This window comes from Ranitomeya variabilis, chromosome 2 (genome assembly GCF_051348905.1).
Source record: "Ranitomeya variabilis isolate aRanVar5 chromosome 2, aRanVar5.hap1, whole genome shotgun sequence".
Taxonomy (NCBI): Eukaryota; Metazoa; Chordata; class Amphibia; order Anura; family Dendrobatidae; genus Ranitomeya; species Ranitomeya variabilis.
Window position 1 is genome coordinate 924,388,891 of NC_135233.1, and position 20,926 is coordinate 924,409,816.

A 20,926-nucleotide genomic window follows, 5' to 3' on the forward strand; every position below is an offset into this window, starting at 1 on the left:
TGCAAAAAAAGTGCAATTCCTCAGCGTTTTTTGGGATTTTATTTTTAAAATTTTCATCAAGTGTTAAAACTGACCTGCCATTATGATTCTCCAGGTCATTATGAGTTCATAGACACCAAACATGTCTAGGTTATTTTCTATTTAAGTGGTGAAAAAAAATCCCAAATTTGTAAAGTAAAAAAAAAATTGTGCCATTTTCCGAGACCCGTAGCATGTCCATTTTTCATGATCTTGTGTTGGGTGAGGGCTTATTTTTTGCATGCTGAGTTGATGTTTTTATTGATACCATCTTGGTGCAGATACAATCTTCTGATCGATGTTATTGTATTTTAATGAAATGACATGCCATTTAGCTATCAGGTTAAATCTTTTTTTATTGACAGATTGGGCTATTTTGAATGCAGTGATACCAAATATGTGTATGTTTGATTTTTTTTATTGTTTTATTTTGAATGGGGTGAAAGGGGGTGATTTCAAATTTTATATATTTTTATTTTTTTAATATTTTTAAAAACATTTTTTTTACTTTTAACAAGAAATACAGCACTGACAACCAATCCACCGGTGACCCGCGTTCACGTGACAGGGGCCACCGCTTTGAGAATTTCCAGCCTGATGGCTGGAAGCGCGCATTAAATGCCGCTGTCAAAGTTTAACTATTTAATATCCGTGGGTGGATCGCGATTCCACCGCGGCTATTTCGGGAATCAGCTATCATGTCCATGGAAAGATGTGAGCGCAGCACCAGAGCCCACATCAATGGGAGGGAAGCTACCTCCGCAGTACTAGTATGGCAGAGTTCGTAAAGGGGTGAAGGGATCAAGGTGTTTGAACAATTATCAGATGTATTTATCTCAAATATTTTGCAGACTTAAGACAAAAAGGCTCTTGTGCTATCTATTGGGTTAAAGTATTGCCAGTAAAACCATTTGTTCCTCAATTTCACAGCAAATCTGTTCACTTTAGGTGCTGAGTGTAATCTTGATCTGACACTGGAACTACATATTGCTCTTAACATGAATCACAGCAGGAAATTGAAGAATGTTTTTCTATTGAGTTTACGGTGACTGTGAAACTGTGATCAGTTTCAGTTGTAGTAATTTCTAAACTGTCGTGTTTTACTTGGAATGTCAACTGCAGGCTTCAGGTAGAATATTCAAGGCAAGCAATATAAATGCTAAGTGAGATATAAAGTGAGATATTGCAGATATATATACGTATACAGATTTTAGCTTGCTTGCATATTCTATTAAAAGGTTGCTACCTTCAAGGAGTTGGTAGCTTTGTTCAAGTAAGCAGCTACAGTAACAAAAAAAGGATAAGCAAAGTTGCTGTTTTGCTTCAGAAAGTTTCTTGAAACTGCTGGGAGTTTACGAAATGTTGTTGAGTATTGAAGTTTGTTTTTTTCTTGCAAAAAAGGGAGTCTTCTTCTGAATAAGTTTGGATTTGATAAAAAATGTAAGCAATAAATATTCCAATTAGTTATTGATTACTAACTGTTTCAAACTTAGGGGTTACGCACATGATAAATTATATATATACAGACCTTGTATAGCAGAGCCTTGAGGCAACAGAGCTCCTTTGCAAAGCTGTTTTGTTGCTGTCATGCTTATTCCTTTGGGTATCATAATTTAGAAAATATTTTGCTCCAAGGGCAATGATTGTGCATTACGAAAGCTTATTAAGTCCACAAATATAAATAGAATGCTATGGTTCGTAATTCTTGCGAGGAGAACAGATTCCAGCAATTGTGGATGTTGAGAAAGTGATTTTTCTTGTGCAAAAGCAAAAAACAAAAAAAAAAGTATGGAAATTTGAAACATTTCTATTTATTTTGCCCCACAGAATAAAATTAACTTTCAAATTATACTAAATAATGAACAGTGTTTGAAAAAAAAAAGCAATGCAATTTTTTTTTGTTCATTTCAACTCTCTCAAAAGGTGAAATTAAAAGTAGCTAGAACCTAGAGAAAACAGAAGAGGTCTAATTTTTTTTTCAAAACAACAACTATATAAACATAAGACACCTCCCTGCTGTACATTAACCCCTCAATGACCGCCGATATGCCTTTTAACGGCGGTCATTAAGGGTACTTAAACCACAGCGCTGTTAATTAACGGCGCTGTGGAAAAAGTGTATAGCACCCCTAGAGTCCGATTTTCTCTGGGGTCTCGGCTGCTGGGAGTAGCCGAGACCCCAGAGAACATGATTCGGGTCATTTTTTACCGACCCCGGTTTTGCAATCGCCAGTAATTAACCGTTTACCGGCAACCACAAAAAAATTAGGTTTTGCATTTAATTTCTCTCTCCTCTGATGTGATCGCACATCAGAGGGGAGAGAAATAGGGTCCCTGAGCCCCCCACGGTACCTTATGTACCAGAAAAGCTGGCCCCTGGTCCCCGGCCCCCCTCCGTCTCCTCGGGCAGAAAGAAAATGGCTGGCGCATGTTCAGATGTGCGCCCGCCAAGAAATGTCTGCCTGCACCCGGCTGCAGGATTTGGAGCCAGATTGGGGTTGGTTTTTACCGACCCCCAGGCGATCGCAATCCCAGGGGTTTTTACAGACCCCCGGGGTTGCGATCGCCCCATATAACATATATTTTGCATCACATCAGAGGGGAAAGAAATAGGTCCCCTGAGTCCCCCACAGTACAATTGTCACCGTAAAGGCTGTCCCCCGGTCCTCGGCCCATGGCCCTCCTTCTTCTCCTCGGCAGGATGAAAATGGCGGGCGCATGCGCAGTGAGCCCGCCAAGATCTGCAAACCGGCACCCGGCAACAAGTGAGAATTTTATCATTGGCTGCTGGGTTTTGATTACTATAATAGTTCCTATCAGTGATCAAAACCCCTAACATTTGATAAACATGGCAGCACTTTGGCTGTACCTCTCTCTTCTCTCCTTGTAGTTGTTCTGGGAGAGAAGAGAGAGAGATTACAGTTGAAGTGCTGCCCTGTCAGTGACAAAAAACTTTTGTATAATTTTTTCATAATTTTTTTTTTTTATAATTTTTTAGGGTTAGGGTTACACATATTGGGGTTAGGGTTACACATATTAGGGTTAGGGTTACACATGTTAGGGCTAGGGTTACACATATTAGGGTTAAGGTTACACAGAATAGGGTTAGGGTTAGCAGAGAGAGTAAATAAAATGGCCCGCAGAACTTTCAGTGCGGAGCAAGCTTACAGCCTGCTTTGCTCCGGTAGCTCCGGCAGTGAAACAGAACCTGCCTCTGAAGCTGAGCAGCTTTCAGACAGCGATGACAACTCTTCCTCCACGGGATCCTCCAGCCCGATGATAGCAGAGTCGGTCGTCACTGCTGAAGCTTCAGAGGCAGGACCAAGTACCGCAGTCCTCCCACCGCTGTGGTATAATGACACCTCATTTTCCCCTCAAATTCCCCCTTTTTCTGCAGTCCCTGGAATAAGAGTAGATGTCGCCAATTTTACCCTCATCGATTTTTTTCAAATTTTCATTAGCCCCGAAGTCCTACAATTAATCGTCCACCAAACAAACGTATATGCCCGACAACATATTTCCCAAAAACCCACTGCCTTTCATTCCCGTTCCTGGATCCCCACAAATGTCCCTGAAATAAAACAACTCTTAGGCCTAACCCTGAATATGCGTTTAGTAAGAAACCACACACTCCACTCTTACTGGGCAGCAAAAGCTGTCCACAGCACCCCTGTATTTGCAGCCGTCATGTCCCGAGTCCGTTACGAAACCCTGATGAGATTCCTCCACTTCAGTGACAATTTCCAAGCCCCCCCAAGAACTGACCCCAACTACGATCAGTTAAATAAATTGAGACCCCTAATTTCCCTCCTAAAAATGTAATTTCTAAATTCATATACCCCAGAGAAAAATGTGGCAGTCGACGATTATTGATGAGCTACAAGGGCCGTCTATCATTCAGCCAATGTATTCCCTCCAAGCGAGCCAAATACGGCATAAAATTAGACAAAACTTGCGAAAGCTCATCAGGGTACACATCCACCTTCCTGATTGACAAAGTTAGGGACCGCCAAATAAACCCCCCAAACTGTCCCGAGACAATTGGTATCCCAGGCAAAATTGTCTGGGAGCTAATTAATCCCTTTCTCCATCAAGGGTACCACATGTATACTGACAACAACTAGACGAGCATCCCCCTATATAAATCCCTCCATGCTGCAAATACAGAGGCCTGTGGGACAGTCAGGAAAAACAGAGTGGGGTTTCTGTCACAGTTGGTGTCCAGATGTTTGGAGAGGGGGGCGTCATTCTCACTTGCAAGTGACCAACTTGCAGTGAAGTGGAAAGACAGGAAGGACATCTACATGCTTACCACACTGCATGCGGACACCACTGTGACGGTCAGAGAGAGGGGTGCCACCAGGGACAAGGAAAAACCGGTCTGCGTCACAGACTATAACAAATATATGGGTAGCGTAGACTTGTCAGACCAGGTTCTGCAATCATACCTGGTCAAGAGGGAGACAAGGGCCTGGTAAAAAAAAATTGGCAATCTACCTTATTCAAACTTTCACATACAACAGCTTTGTCCTGTATAAAAAGTCTCAAGGACCACTTACGTTCCTGCAATTTCAGGAAAAAATTGTAGTGGGCCTCATATTTGAGTCAATGGCACCGGGGGGAGCCTGCGACTCTGAGGATTCCTGGAGACTTGCAGAGTGCCATTTTCCTCACCCTGTCCCTATCACTCCCACCCAAACATATCCTCAAAAAAGATGCCGAGTTTGCAGAAAGAAGGACAGACGGAATGATTCCCGATTCTACTGCCCCACATGCCCATCCCAACCAGGACTTTGTATCTCCCCCTGTTTTGAGACCTACCACACCACCTACAATTGTTAGTTTTTTTTTTTTTTCAATAATTTTTATTTTCTGCTTAGTGGCCCCAGTAGAACAATTTGGAACAATTGATAAAGAATATTTTAATTAGTTGATCCCATTTTACCCCATTTCACAATTAATTCCAGAACTTAATCAATCCAATACCAAAGTACTATCCGAACAAATTCTCATCGATGTACCCACGTCTGTACGCTCTAGAGTGTGGACCCCACAAATGTTCTTGCAAAGTCAGGTCATCTGAAAATTCTAGGACTTGATCAATCCCATACCAAACTACTATTCTAACAATTTCTCATCCAGGTACCCACATCTGTACGCTCTAGAGTGTGGGCCCCACAAATATTCTTGCAAAGTCAGGTCATCTGAAAATTCTAGGACTTGATCAATCCCATACCAAACTACTATTCCAACAAATTCTCGTCCACGTACCCACGTCAATACGCGTTAGAATGTGGACCCCACAAATGATCTTGAAAAGATGATATGGGCATTATCATTTTATTGGAGTATTTCTACAAATGAGGAAGTTCCATACTTATACACTATGGGCTTTACTTTATGGTTCTTGCCGAACCTCTGGTACCGGATAGGGTTGAGCGAAACGGGTCGACAATTTTCAGAAGTCGCCAACTTTTGGCAAAGTCGGGTTTCATGAAACCCGACCCGACCCCTGTGTGGGGTCGGCCATGAAGTCGGCGATCTTCTGAATCTGGAATCGGAATTCCGATACCGATTCCCGATATGTTTAAGATATCGGGAATTGGTATCGGAATTCAGATTTAAGTGTAAAATAAAGAATTAAAATAAAAAATATCGCCATACTTACCCTCTGACGGGCCCTGGTACTAACCGGGAACCTTCCTTCCTTAGAATCAGCCTTCCAGGGCCTTGCGGTGACGTCGCGGTGACGTCGCGGCTTGTGATTGGTCACGCGGCCCCCATGTGACCACTCGCGCGACCAATCACAAGCCGCGATGTCTCCGTGACGTCACCGAAGGCCCTGGAAGGGCTGATTCTTAGGAAGGAAGGCTGTCGGAAAGAAGCAGGGCGTGTCCGAGGGTGAGTATATACCTAATAGGAATATACTCACCCTCGGCTTCGTTCCGGCAGCCTTCCTTCCTAAGAATCAGCCCTTCCAGGGCCTTCGGTGACGTCACGGAGACGTCGCGGCTTGTGATTGGTCGCGCGAGCGGTCACATGGTGGCCGCGCGACCAATCACAAGCCGCGACGTCACCGCAGGTCTTGGAAGGCTGATTCTAAGGAAGGAAGGTTCCCGCTTAGTACCAGGGCCCGTCAGAGTGTAAGTATAGCGATATTTTTTATTTTAATTCTTTATTTTACACTTAAATATGGATCCCAGGGCCTGAAGGAGAGTTTCCGCTCCTTCAGACCCTGGGAACCATTGGAAACCCAATGCACTGCATTGGGTTTCGAGTTTCGGCCGACCCCGACCCCGACTTTTTTATAGGATCGGCCGATTTCACTCGACCCGACTTTTGAAAAAGTCGGGTTTCGTGAAACCCGACCCGATCCTATAAAAGTAAAGGTCGCTCAACCCTAGTACCGGACAATACTTTCTATAGAGAAATGGTTGTTTTGTACTTATAGTGGTTCTGACCTTGGGGGTGGAAGCTTGCTATGGTGTACCATGTCTATTGACATGGTATGGTACAATCATATAGGGATTAATGGAGCTAAATGGACGTTGTACGACCAGTCTCTGAAAGTGTCTGCCATTCTAGCCCTGATGGTGTTCATTCATCTTTGGAACAAACTCAGCTTTGCCACGTAGTTGGCTGCATTTTCCTCCACATTTTGCCCTTCATTCCAGTACAGTTTATTCTTCCTGCTACAATATATGCAAATGCGGGACAACTGTTTGGTTAGCAAGACCAATTTTATAATCAGCCAATGTGTTTTTAGGAGCATGCCTCCCTCTGTGAGTAATAATTCCTGGAAGGATTTTCTTGTTTGCTCAATGTCTCTAGAAGCATTGAATGGGTCCTTGATCTTTAATTTCACCCTAAAGACCAAATGGTGTGCCATCTATTATAGACACTGCTTTGTCACCAGTACTCACATTGGTGCCCTATTGGATATATTTCTGAACAGTTAAAAACTAGCGAAATAAAATTTGAGGTTTTTTCCTCAGAACGTACAAAAAAAATCATAAAAGATACAGTGAAAAAAATGCAAATTGTAAATTTTTCAAGCCTGTGTTGCATCAACTGCATAAAAAATGGTGGCATCAAACTACTCACTACCTCTCTACATAAATAGAATAGAGGGTACAATTTATAAAAATGACATTTATGGGGGATTTCTGTTGCTCGTGAACCACACAGGCTCTGCCAGTATAACAATCTATTTCAAATAAAGCCAAATTTGTCACTTTGTACCCCTTTCTGTCCGAGCCCTGCAATTTGTCCAAACAGAATTTTTTGACTACATATGGGATATCACTGCGCTCATAATAAAGTGGGTAACAAATTGTTGGGTCCACTTTTTGGTGTTATTTCTGAAAAAAGTGAGAAATTCAGGTCAAAAACAAGATTTTTGTGAAAAAAATGAATTTTTTCAATATGACGACCTAATGTTATCAAATTCTGTCGTACATGTGGGTTCAAATTGCTCAATATACCCCTGATTAAAATCTTTGAGGGGTGTAGTTTCTAAAAGGGGTCAGTTGTGGGGTTTCTGCTGTTAGGCACATCTACAAACATAAAATGGCGTCCGCTCTCATAATTAGGGGATTAAAAAGTCAAACGGCGCTCCTTCCCTTCCGAGCTCCGCAGTGCACTCAAACAAAGATTTACCCCACATATGGGGTATCGACATACTCAAGACAAGTTGCACAACAAATTTTAAGGTCCAATGTCTCTTGCTACCCTTGGGAAAATAAAAAATTTGGGGCGAAAAGATAATTTTTGTGAAAAAAATATGATTTTTAATTTTTATGGCTCTACGTTATAAACTTGTGTGAAGCACTTGAGGGTTCAAAGCATTCACCACACACCTAGATAAGTTCCTTAGGGGGTCTAGTTTCCAAAATGGTGTCACTTGTGGGGAGTTTCCACTGTTTAGGCACATCAGGGGCTCTCCAAACGCGACATGGCATGCGATCTCAATTCCAGCCAATTCTGCGGTGAAAAAGTCAAATGACGCTCCTTCCCTTCTGAGCTCTGCTGAGCACCCAAACAGTGGTTCACCCCCACATATGGGGTATCGACATACTCAGGACAAATTGCACAACAAATTTTGTGGTTTATTTTCACTTTTTACACTTGTAAAAATAAAAAAATTGGTTCATAAATAAAATGTTTGTGAAAAAAAGTTAAATGTTCATTTTTTCCTTTCACATTGCTTCAGTTCCTGTGAAGCAACTGAAGGGTTAATAAAGTTCTTGAATGTGATTTTGGGAACCTTGAGGGATGCAGTTTTTAGAATGATGTCACTTTTGGGTATTTTCTGCCATAAAGACTCCTAAAAATGACTTCAAATTTGAGGTGGTCCCTAAAAAAAATGGTTTTGTAAATTTTGTTGTAAAAGTAAGAAATCACTGGTCAAATTTAACCCTTATAACTCCCTAATAAAAAAATTTGTTTCCAAAATTGTGCTGATGTAATGTAGACATGTGGGAAATGTTATTTATTGACCATTTTGTGTGACATATCTCTCTAATGTAAGGGCATAAAAATTCAAGTTTTGAAAATTGCAAAATGTTCAAAATTTTTGCCATATTTCCATTTTTTTTATAAATAAACACAAGTAATATCAAAGAAATGTTACTACTAACATAAAATACAATATGTCATGAAAAAACAATCTCAGAATCAGCGGGATCCATTGAAGCATTCCAGAGTTATGACCTCATAAAGTGACAGTTGTCAGAATTGTAAAAATTGGCTTGGTCATTAAATACCAAATTGGCTCTGTCCCTAAGGGGTTAATACAATGAAGCTTATCTGAAGCAGTTTGCGTACAATCAGAATTAATTTTTCACCTAGAGCAAGTTGCTGAAGAAAAGAAAAATTCTGATTATTCTGGAACATTTTTTAGAAGAGTTCTAGATCACAGTTTAATGTAAAGTGGTAAGAAATCTTGTTTTTTGTGGGATGAGTTGTAATTTAGAACAATACCATTGGTTTTACCATATTATGTACTGGAAAATGGTAAAAAATTCCAACAAAAAGTGCAGTTCCAAATTTTTTTATTACCATGTTTATCAAATGCTAAAACTGACCTGCCATTATGATTCCTTTGTATTTTTTTTATTTAAGTGGTGAAAAAAATACAAAGTTTGCAAGCAACAAAAAAAGGCGCCATTTTCTGAGACTCGTTGGGTCTCCATTTTTCGGGATCTGAGGCTTATTTTTTGAGTGCCATGCTGATGTTTTTATTGATACCATTTTGGGGTAGATATGATGCTTTGATCGCCTGTTATTGCATTTTATTGCAGTGTTGAGGCAACTAAAAAAACAATTCTGACATTTATTTCTTTTTATCTTTACATCATTTACTGATCGGATTAATTCTTTTTTGCATTTTGATAGATCAGGTGTTTGTGAAAGCAGCGATACCAAATATGTGTATTTTAATTTTTTTATTGTTTTATTTTGAATTGGGCAAAAAGGGGTGATTTGAACTTTTTAGTTTTTTTATATTTTTTACTTGCTTTACTAGTCTCCTTAGGAAACTTGAAGCTGCGACTTTCTGATCACTTGCGCTACACACATCCCTGCTATGTGAAGAAGAAATGTTCATCTGCTATGAACACCAGTTACCTACCCTTCTATAGGTAACACATGGGTATTCACTGATCAAACAATCTGTTGCACTGGAACAGCTATCACCCTCCAGTCATAAAAGCTGGCATCCCCATAGGGCAATATTTACGCGTAAGCAGGAACTGCTCAGATGACTACACTTTCTTGTTGAAAGCGATAGGATTTTTGGAAAATTTTCATCTAGAGGACACTCAAAAAAGTATTAAGATGAGCCTTTAATTTGTCCAAGAGAACTAATTGGGAAATCCTTCTGAATAATTTGCAGAAAAAGACAGAAAATAAGATCATTATGGTGGTGGGAAACTTTGATGAACAATGTGCAAGCACTGTCAAAATTATAGGAAGATACTGGCCGATTTTGAATGCAGATCCGGATATAGGAGAGGTGATCGGTGAATACCCAAGCATTAGCTACAGTATAGAAGGGGGTAAAACTTAAAGAACAATTGGTTCATAGTCACTTTGAACATAAAGTGATTGACCCCCCAAAAATTGGTTGGAAAGAACATGAGAGGGTTGACACTCATGTTGAACATGTAGTTTCTGCAAATACCTACCAAACATAAATGATTTTATTAATCCCCATAATGGAAGACAATATTATATTACAGACCATATAAACTTTAAAACCAAAGGAGTTGTTTATGTCATCATGAGCCCCTGCAAAAAACTATATGTAGATAATACTTTGCAGTATCTAAGGAGGAGACTGTCGAAGCACATAAGTTCCATCAATACGGAGATGGATACCCCCCTAACTACCCACATGAGAAGTCATCATTCTTTGAACCCTCTGGACATAACAGTATGGGGGATTAGACAAGCCACTTTGGGACTGAGAAAGGCAGACCTGGATAAAGTTTTGCTACACGAAGAGGCAAAATGGATTTTTCGTTTGAACTCTCGATCACTGTAGGCCTAAATGAGGGATTTACGTTTACTGCTTTCCTCTAAGAAATATATGGCCTTCCCTATGGATATACATATCTTGAGTGGATAAATCAATTATCGAGTAAAGGAAAAGTACTGTTTGCGTTTATATCACTCAAGTTGGATGGAAAATAAAATGAAAATAATAAAGGAAATTAACATTTGACCTGTATCCTCTGAGTTTACTCTATTTGAAATATATGACTATAATGACCACCCTTTCATAGGATGGATGGACCTTTATTGTATAAGGTATCCTTAGTGAAAATAAGTCTGTCCCATAAGGTCTAAATTGTTCTAGCTTAACCATATATCTGTGTTCTTAATCATAATGTGAAGCCTAATATACATAAGTTGCTTTTCTCCAACTTAGGAACTGTACAGAATTACTCCAGCTAAATATTTAGAATATAAATTGACATAACCTACAGGACTATGTTGACCCAATGACTACAACTATGTCCCTTGTACTATATACCGTATATAGCCAGGGCTATGTACCATTTGACTTAATGCAAAAATAGTAGCACCAGTTAACCAATCATATGTCAGTATAGGGTCACAATCAGTATGCAACAGTGATGACCATAGTAAAGTGGCATAGCTCTAGGAACTGATATAGATAAGAATGATGGCTATAAGTGTATGATCATGCGCATTAAACCAGGCTGCAGATTTAGCGCACCGAAGAAGCACTAACTAGATTCCGATGGAGCCTCGGTGAATGACAGAGCGCATGTGTCATCCCTGTGATACGGCAAGATCAGATGGAAGCCAAGGGCAGGATAGACTGGCAGGCGCATGCGCACATCTCACTGCATTGCTAGTTGAAGGAGGTGCACAAAACTGTGGCCGAATGTGCTTTTATGAATGCCTAAAAAATGCCTAAAATATGGTCCCTGCTGGATCATAAACCAGATGGTGTCCGAAGTGTCTCCATCTGCCTCATTAAAGGGAATCTTCCACCAGGGTTCCGCGTGAATCATGTATTTCAGAGATTTACATGGAAACCCTAATATAAGCACTCACCGTAGAGTACAGGATAAATGTGTGCTGAGACTTACTGCGATCTTTGAGGATCAGAATAAACAAATTAACAGAAGGTTACAATTGTTTTTGTTTATTTTTTACACTGTTTCTCATGTGACATAAGAGATAAGACAACTTTATTCTTTGGGTCAATGCGATTACAGTGATACCAGATTTCTATAGTTTTTATGTTTAGCTACTATTAACAATTAAAAAAACTCTTGTTGTTTCAAAGAAACGTTTTTGCATTGCCATATTTTGAGATCTACAATTACAGCAATACCACACTTATATTTGTTTTATGCTTTGTTCAATAGAAAATATTTTATAAAATAAAAAATTGATATTGCATTACTATATTCTGAGAGTTATAGCTTTTTTATTTCTCATCTGATGTAACCAAATGGCAGATTATTTTTTTTGTGGAAAAATATAACTTTTATTATTTATTTAAATTTGTAATTTTGATAACATATTTTTCTACTTTTCGTTTGGTGGTTTAATGAAAAAGAGTAGGTTTTTGCCACGCTTTTTATTTAAGAGTTAAATAATGTGATAGTTTTATTGGTTCGGTCGTTTTGGGTGCGGCAATACTAAATATGTGCACTTTCTTATTTCTATATAAACACATGTATTTATTGATATAATTTTTTTATGTTTTTTTTTATATTTTTACAATTTTTAAACTATTTTTTATTACTTTTTTTTACTTAGTCCCTATTTGCACCAGCATTGCAATATATTAAACCTATCAGTGAGATGCTGACAGAATGCCTTTTAAACCATGCTCTCATGGTCTAACAGGCAAGTCATAGCTGGCTGACCCAGAGGCCATTATGTGATGTTGGGTTGCAAAGGCAATCAAAGCATCCAACAATGACATCACGTGGGTGCCTATCGTGCGGGAGAGGGAGCATTCTCCCCTTCCCAATCTCTTAAAGGCTGCGATCGCTATTGATTGCAGTATTTAGGGGTTTAAACAGCCCTGGGTGGTGTGGGCTCCAATCCTGGCCATGACAGTCGAGGCTCAGCTATCACTTAAGGCACATTCCCAGTGGCCATCATGCGGACATAGCTCCTGCACTGCACCATGATGTCCTCACACGTCATCGCTAGGTAACCAACACCCAACCATGACGTATGGGCAAGTGTCAAGATCACATCTCACCACTTGCACGCTTGACCCACTCCCATCCCACCTCATCCCTAACCTTGCAAAAGTCTTCATCCCAACCCTAACACAACTCTTCAACCTCTCAGTTACAAATAGTGTCTTCCCCTCATCCTTCAAACATGCATCAATCACACCTATCCTCAAAAAACCATCTCTCGACCCATCCTCTGTGTCCAGCTATCGCCCGAAATCCCTTATCCCTCAAAACTACTGGAACAGCATGTTCATCTTGAACTGTCCTCCCATCTCTCCTCCTGCACCCTCTTTGACCGGTTACAATCTGGCTTCCAAGTGTGAACAGGTGCTGAACCTTAGAGTCACCAACTCCTATAGAGTCAAGCAAAAAAGGCAGCATACTGCAGCGCTAACACATGCAAACATGAAACACAGAAATTTAACTGCATTATTGCACTAAAAATATGAAAAATGAGAGCGTTTAGCGCATAAAAAAGGCCAATTTTATGTGTACCTGGTAGCCACTTTACGGCATCTCTCTTATACCAGGTCCTACGCTTTCCTTCCTAGCTGAGAATAAACGTTTCCATGTGAATGGGCACCTATGAAAACCTCTCATGAGACTAACATTCTCTTTCTCTGTGGAGGGGTACTAGACCTGCTGCAATCAAGACACCTGTGACTAGGAGGCGGAGTGCTCGGTCAGAAGGTTAGACAATACATTTGAAAAAACTGACCGTCACATCCAAACATAGATCAAGTGTGAACAGGTGCTGAACCTTTGAGTCACCAACTCCTATACAGTCAAGCAAAAAAGGCAGCACACTGCAGCGCTAACACATGCAAACATGAAACACAGAAATTTAACTGCATTGCTGCACTAAAAATATGAAAAATGAGAGCGTTTAGCGCATAAAAAAGGCCAATTTTATGTGTACCTGGTAGCCACTTTACGGCATCTCTCTTATACCAGGTCCTACGCTTTCCTTCCTCGCTGAGAATAAACGTCTCCATGAGAGATGCCGTAAAGTGGTTACCAGGTACTTTCAATCCTTCTGACCGAGCACTCCGCCTCCTAGTCACAGGTGTCTTGATTGCAGCAGGTCTAGTACCCCTCCACAGAGAAAGAGAATGTTAGTCTCATGAGAGGTTTTCATAGGTGCCCATTCACATGGAGACGTTTATTCTCAGCGAGGAAGGAAAGCGTAGGACCTGGTATAAGAGAGATGCCATAAAGTGGCTACCAGGTACACATAAAATTGGCCTTTTTTATGCGCTAAACGCTCTCATTTTTCATATTTTTAGTGCAGCAATGCAGTTAAATTTCTGGGTTTCATGTTTGCATGTGTTAGCGCTGCAGTGTGCTGCCTTTTTTGCTTGACAATCTGGCTTCCGACCCCATCTCTCAACTGAAACTGCCCTAACTAAAGTGGCCAATGACCTACTAACCGCCAAGAGCAAGCGACACTACTCTGTCCTCCTTCTCCTAGACCTGTTTTCTGCCTTCGACACTGTGGACCACTCCTTCCTTTTACAGATTCTCTCATCTCTTTGCATCACAGACTTAGCCCTATCCTGGATCTCATCATATCTAACAGACCGGACATTCAGTGTCCCCCTCTCCCACACCACCTCCTCATCTCGCCCCCTGTCTGTTGGTGTTCCCCAAGGCTCAGTTCTAGGCCCCCTACTCTTCTCCATCTACACCTTCGGCCTGGTACAGCTCATAGAATCCCACGGTTTACAATATGATCTCTATGCAGATGATACACAGATCTACCTATCTGGACCTGACCTCACTTCCTTACTGACCAAAATCCCACAATATCTGTCTGCTATTTCATCTTTCTTTTCTGCTTGCTTTCTAAAACTGAACATGGACAAAACAGAATTCATCATCTTTCCCCCACCTCACTCTATCCCTCCACCCCACCTATCCATCAATGTTAATGGCTACTCACTTTCCCCGGTCCGGCATGCTCACTGCCTCGGGGTAATCCTTGACTCTACCCTCTCTTTCAAGCCACATATCCAAGCCCTTGCCTCCTCTTGCCGATTCCAACTCAAAAACACTTTCCGGATCCGTGCATTCCTTGACCATGAAACCACAAAAACACTAGTACATGCCCTTATCATCTCTTGCCTCGACTACTGCAACCTCTTACTCTCTGGCCTCCCCTCTAGCACTCTGGCACCACTCCAATCCATCCTAAACTCTGCTGCCCGACTAATCCACCTGTCTCCCTGTTATTCCCCAGCCACTCCTCTCTGCCAGGCTCTTCACTGGCTTCCTATTGTCCAGAGGCTACAGTTCAAAACACTAACAATGACAAACAAAGCCATTGACTGTTGTGAATTTGCTTTTTGCTCCCTCTAGTGGTTACTAGTTTTTTGACTCTGGTTTTTCTGTCATTCCTTTTATCCGCACCTGGGTCGTTAGTTAGGGGTGTTGCTATATAAGCTCCCTGGACCTTCAGTTCAATGCCTGGCAACGTAGTTATCAGAGCTAGTCTGCTGTGCTCTTGTCTACTGATCCTGGTTCCAGTTATATCAGCTAAGTCTGCCTTTTGCTTTTTGCTATTTGTTTTGGTTTTGTATTTTTGTCCAGCTTGTTCCATATCTACATCCTGACCTTTGCTGGAAGCTCTAGGGGGCTGGTGTTCTCCCCCCGGACCGTTAGACGGTTCGGGGGTTCTTGAATTTCCAGTGTGGATTTTGATAGGGTTTTTGTTGACCATATAAGTTACCTTTCTTTATTCTGCTATCAGTAAGCGGGCCTCTCTGTGCTAAACCTGGTTCATTTCTGTGTTTGTCATTTCCTCTTACCTCACCGTCATTATTTGTGGGGGGCTTCTATCCAGCTTTGGGGTCCCCTTCTCTGGAGGCAAGAAAGGTCTTTGTTTTCCTCTACTAGGGGTAGCTAGATTCTCCGGCTGGCGCGTGTCATCTAGAATCAACGTAGGAATGATCCCCGGCTACTTCTAGTGTTGGCGTTAGGAGTAGATATATGGTCAACCCAGTTACCACTGCCCTATGAGCTGGATTTTTGTATTCTGCAGACTTCCACGTTCCTCTGAGACCCTCGCCATTGGGGTCATAACAGTTTGCCAGGCCAGTATTAAATGTTTAATGCATTGCAGAAGAGGGATTATAAGAAAGAAGATTCTGAGTTTTTTTTTTTTTTTTTTCTTCTTCCCCTTTACCTCAGAGTGGCTATGCTTGCTGCAGACATGAATGTCCAGACCTTGATTACAAGTGTGGACCAGCTGGCTACTCGTGTGCAGGGCATACAAGACTATGTTATCAGAAATCCTATGTCAGAACCTAAAATACCGATTCCTGAACTGTTTTCCGGAGACAGGTTTAAGTTTAGGAATTTCGTGAATAATTGTAAATTGTTTTTGTCCCTGAGACCCTGTTCATCTGGAGATTCTGCTCAGCAAGTAAAAATTGTTATTTCGTTCTTACGGGGCGACCCTCAGGATTGGGCTTTTTCACTGGCACCAGGAGATCCGGCATTGGCTGATCTTGATGCGTTTTTTCTGGCGCTCGGTTTACTTTATGAGGAACCCAATCTTGAGATTCAGGCAGAAAAGGCCTTGCTGGCTATGTCTCAGGGGCAGGACGAGGCTGAAGTGTATTGCCAAAAATTTCGGAAATGGTCCGTGCTGACACATTGGAACGAGTGTGCACTGGCCGCTAATTTTAGAAATGGTCTTTCTGAAGCCATTAAGAATGTTATGGTGGGTTTTCCCATTCCCACAGGTCTGAATGATACTATGGCACTGGCTATTCAAATTGACCGGCGGTTGCGGGAGCGCAAAACCGCAAATTCCCTCATGGTGTTGTCTGAACAGACACCTAATTCGGTGCAATGTGATAGAAAAACCGCAAATTCCCTCATGGTGTTGTCTGAACAGACACCTGATTTAATGCAATGTGATAGAATCCTGACTAGAAATGAGCGGAAAATTCATAGACGCCGGAATGGCTTGTGCTACTACTGTGGTGATTCTACACATGTTATCTCAGCATGCTCTAAACGTATAGCTAAGGTTGTTAGTCCTGTCACCGTTGGTAATTTGCAACCTAAATTTATTCTGTCTGTAACTTTGATTTGCTCACTGTCATCTTATCCTGTCATGGCGTTTGTAGATTCAGGTGCTGCCCTGAGTCTCATGGATCTCTCATTTGCTAAGCGCTGTGGTTTTACTCTTGAACCATTAGAAAATCCTATTCCTCTTAGGGGTATTGATGCTACACCATTGGCAGCAAATAAACCGCAGTATTGGACACAGGTTACCATGTGCATGACTCCTGAACACCGCGAGGTGATACGTTTCCTGGTTTTACATAAAATGCATGATTTGGTTGTTTTAGGGCTGCCATGGTTACAGACCCATAATCCAGTCCTGGACTGGAAGGCTATGTCAGTCTCAAGTTGGGGCTGTCGTGGTATTCATGGGGATTCCCTGCCTGTGTCTATTGCTTCTTCTACGCCTTCGGAAGTTCCGGAGTATTTGTCTGATTATCAGGATGTCTTCAGTGAGTCTGAGTCCAGTGCACTGCCTCCTCATAGGGACTGTGACTGTGCTATAGATTTGATCCCAGGCAGTAAATTTCCTAAGGGAAGACTGTTTAATCTGTCGGTACCTGAACATACCGCTATGCGTTCATATATCAAGGAGTCTCTGGAGAAAGGACATATTCGTCCGTCTTCTTCCCCTCTTGGTGCGGGATTCTTTTTTGTGGCAAAAAAGGACGGATCTTTGAGACCTTGTATTGATTATCGGCTTTTAAATAAGATCACTGTCAAATTTCAGTATCCTTTACCGCTGTTGTCTGACTTGTTTGCCCGGATTAAGGGTGCCAAGTGGTTCACCAAGATAGACCTTCGTGGTGCGTACAACCTTGTGCGCATTAAGCAAGGTGATGAATGGAAAACCGCATTCAATACGCCCGAAGGTCATTTTGAGTACTTGGTGATGCCTTTTGGGCTCTCCAATGCGCCTTCAGTTTTTCAGTCCTTTATGCATGACATTTTCCGGAAGTATCTGGATAAATTTTTGATTGTTTATCTGGATGATATTTTGTTTTTTTCTGATAATTGGGATTCGCATGTGGAGCAGGTCAGGTTGGTCTTTAAAATTTTGCGTGAAAATTCTTTGTTTGTCAAGGGCTCAAAGTGTCTCTTTGGTGTACAGAAGGTTCCCTTTTTGGGGTTCATTTTTTCCCCTTCTGCTGTGGAGATGGACCCAGTCAAGGTCCGAGCTATTCTTGATTGGACTCAGCCCTCGTCAGTTAAGAGTCTTCAGAAGTTCTTGGGCTTCGCTAACTTCTACCGTCGTTTTATCGCTAATTTTTCTAGCATTGTGAAACCTTTGACGGATATGACCAAGAAGGGCTCCGATGTAGCTAACTGGGCTCCTGCTGCCGTGGAGGCTTTCCAGGAGTTGAAACGCCGGTTTACTTCGGCGCCTGTTTTGTGCCAGCCTGACGTCTCACTTCCCTTTCAGGTTGAGGTGGATGCTTCGGAGATTGGGGCAGGGGCCGTTTTGTCGCAGAGAGGCCCTGGTTGCTCTGTTATGAAACCTTGTGCCTTTTTCTCTAGGAAGTTTTCGCCTGCCGAGCGAAATTATGATGTGGGCAATCGGGAGTTGTTGGCCATGAAATGGGCATTTGAGGAGTGGCGTCATTGGCTTGAGGGTGCTAAGCATCGTGTGGTGGTCTTGACTGATCACAAAAATCTGATGTATCTCGAGTCTGCTAAACGCCTTAATCCGAGACAGGCCCGCTGGTCATTGTTTTTCTCCCGCTTTGATTTTGTTGTCTCGTATTTACCAGGTTCAAAGAATGTGAAGGCCGATGCTCTTTCTAGGAGCTTTGTGCCTGATGCTCCTGGAGTCGCTGATCCTGTTGGTATTCTTAAAGATGGAGTTATCTTGTCAGCTATTTCTCCGGATCTGCGACGTGTGTTGCAGAGATTTCAGGCTGATAGGCCTGAGTCTTGTCCACCTGACAGACTGTTTGTCCCGGATAAGTGGACCAGCAGAGTCATTTCCGAGGTTCATTCCTCGGTGTTGGCAGGTCACCCGGGAATTTTTGGCACCAGAGATTTGGTGGCCAGGTCCTTTTGGTGGCCTTCCTTGTCAAGGGATGTGCGGTCATTTGTGCAGTCCTGTGGGACTTGTGCTCGAGCTAAGCCTTGCTGTTCTCGTGCCAGCGGTTTGCTCTTGCCCTTGCCTGTCCCGAAGAGACCTTGGACTCATATCTCCATGGATTTCATTTCTGATCTTCCGCTATCTCAGGGCATGTCCGTTATCTGGGTGATATGTGATCGCTTCTCCAAGATGGTCCATTTGGTTCCTTTGCCTAAGCTGCCTTCCTCTTCCGATCTGGTTCCTGTGTTTTTCCAGAACGTGGTTCGTTTGCACGGCATCCCTGAGAATATTGTGTCAGACAGAGGATCCCAGTTCGTTTCCAGGTTCTGGCGATCCTTTTGTAGTAGGATGGGCATTGATTTGTCGTTTTCGTCTGCTTTCCATCCTCAGACTAATGGACAGACGGAGCGAACCAATCAGACTTTGGAGGCTTATTTGAGGTGTTTTGTCTCTGCTGATCAGGACGATTGGGTGACATTCTTGCCGTTGGCTGAGTTTGCCCTTAATAATCGGGCTAGTTCCGCCACCTTGGTTTCGCCTTTTTTCTGCAACTCTGGTTTCCATCCTCGCTTTTCTTCGGGTCATGTGGAGCCTTCTGACTGTCCTGGGGTGGATTCTGTGGTGGATAGGTTGCAGCAGATCTGGAATCATGTGGTGGACAACTTGAAGTTGTCACAGGAGAAGGCTCAGCGCTTTGCCAACCGCCGCCGCGGTGTGGGTCCCCGACTACGCGTTGGGGATTTGGTATGGCTTTCTTCCCGCTTTGTTCCTATGAAGGTCTCCTCTCCCAAATTTAAACCTCGTTTTATTGGGCCTTACAAGATATTGGAAATCCTTAATCCTGTATCTTTTCGTCTGGATCTTCCTGTGTCGTTTGCTATTCACAATGTATTTCATAGGTCCTTGTTGCGGCGGTACATTGTGCCTGTAGTTCCTTCTGCTGAGCCTCCTGCTCCGGTGTTGGTTGAGGGCGAGTTGGAGTATGTGGTGGAGAAGATCTTGGATTCTCGCCTCTCCAGGCGGAGGCTTCAGTACCTGGTCAAGTGGAAGGGCTATGGTCAGGAGGATAATTCCTGGGTGGTCGCCTCTGATGTTCATGCGGCCGATTTAGTTCGTGCCTTTCATGCCGCTCATCCTGATCGCCCTGGTGGTCGTGGTGAGGGTTCGGTGACCCCTCACTAAGGGGGGGGTACTGTTGTGAATTTGCTTTTTGCTCCCTCTAGTGGTTACTAGTTTTTTGACTCTGGTTTTTCTGTCATTCCTTTTATCCGCACCTGGGTCGTTAGTTAGGGGTGTTGCTATATAAGCTCCCTGGACCTTCAGTTCAATGCCTGGCAACGTAGTTATCAGAGCTAGTCTGCTGTGCTCTTGTCTACTGATCCTGGTTCCAGTTATATCAGCTAAGTCTGCCTTTTGCTTTTTGCTATTTGTTTTGGTTTTGTATTTTTGTCCAGCTTGTTCCATATCTACATCCTGACCTTTGCTGGAAGCTCTAGGGGGCTGGTGTTCTCCCCCCGGACCGTTAGACGGTTCGGGGGTTCTTGAATTTCCAGTGTGGATTTTGATAGGGTTTTTGTTGACCATATAAGTTACCTTTCTTTATTCTGCTATCAGTAAGCGGGCCTCTCTGTGCTAAACCTGGTTCATTTCTGTGTTTGTCATTTCCTCTTACCTCACCGTCATTATTTGTGGGGGGCTTCTATCCAGCTTTGGGGTCCCCTTCTCTGGAGGCAAGAAAGGTCTTTGTTTTCCTCTACTAGGGGTAGCTAGATTCTCCGGCTGGCGCGTGTCATCTAGAATCAACGTAGGAATGATCCCCGGCTACTTCTAGTGTTGGCGTTAGGAGTAGATATATGGTCAACCCAGTTACCACTGCCCTATGAGCTGGATTTTTGTATTCTGCAGACTTCCACGTTCCTCTGAGACCCTCGCCATTGGGGTCATAACAATTGACAACCTGACTCCTCCATACATCTGTGACATGGTCTCCCAGTACCTACCTACACGCAACCTCTGATCATCTCATGAT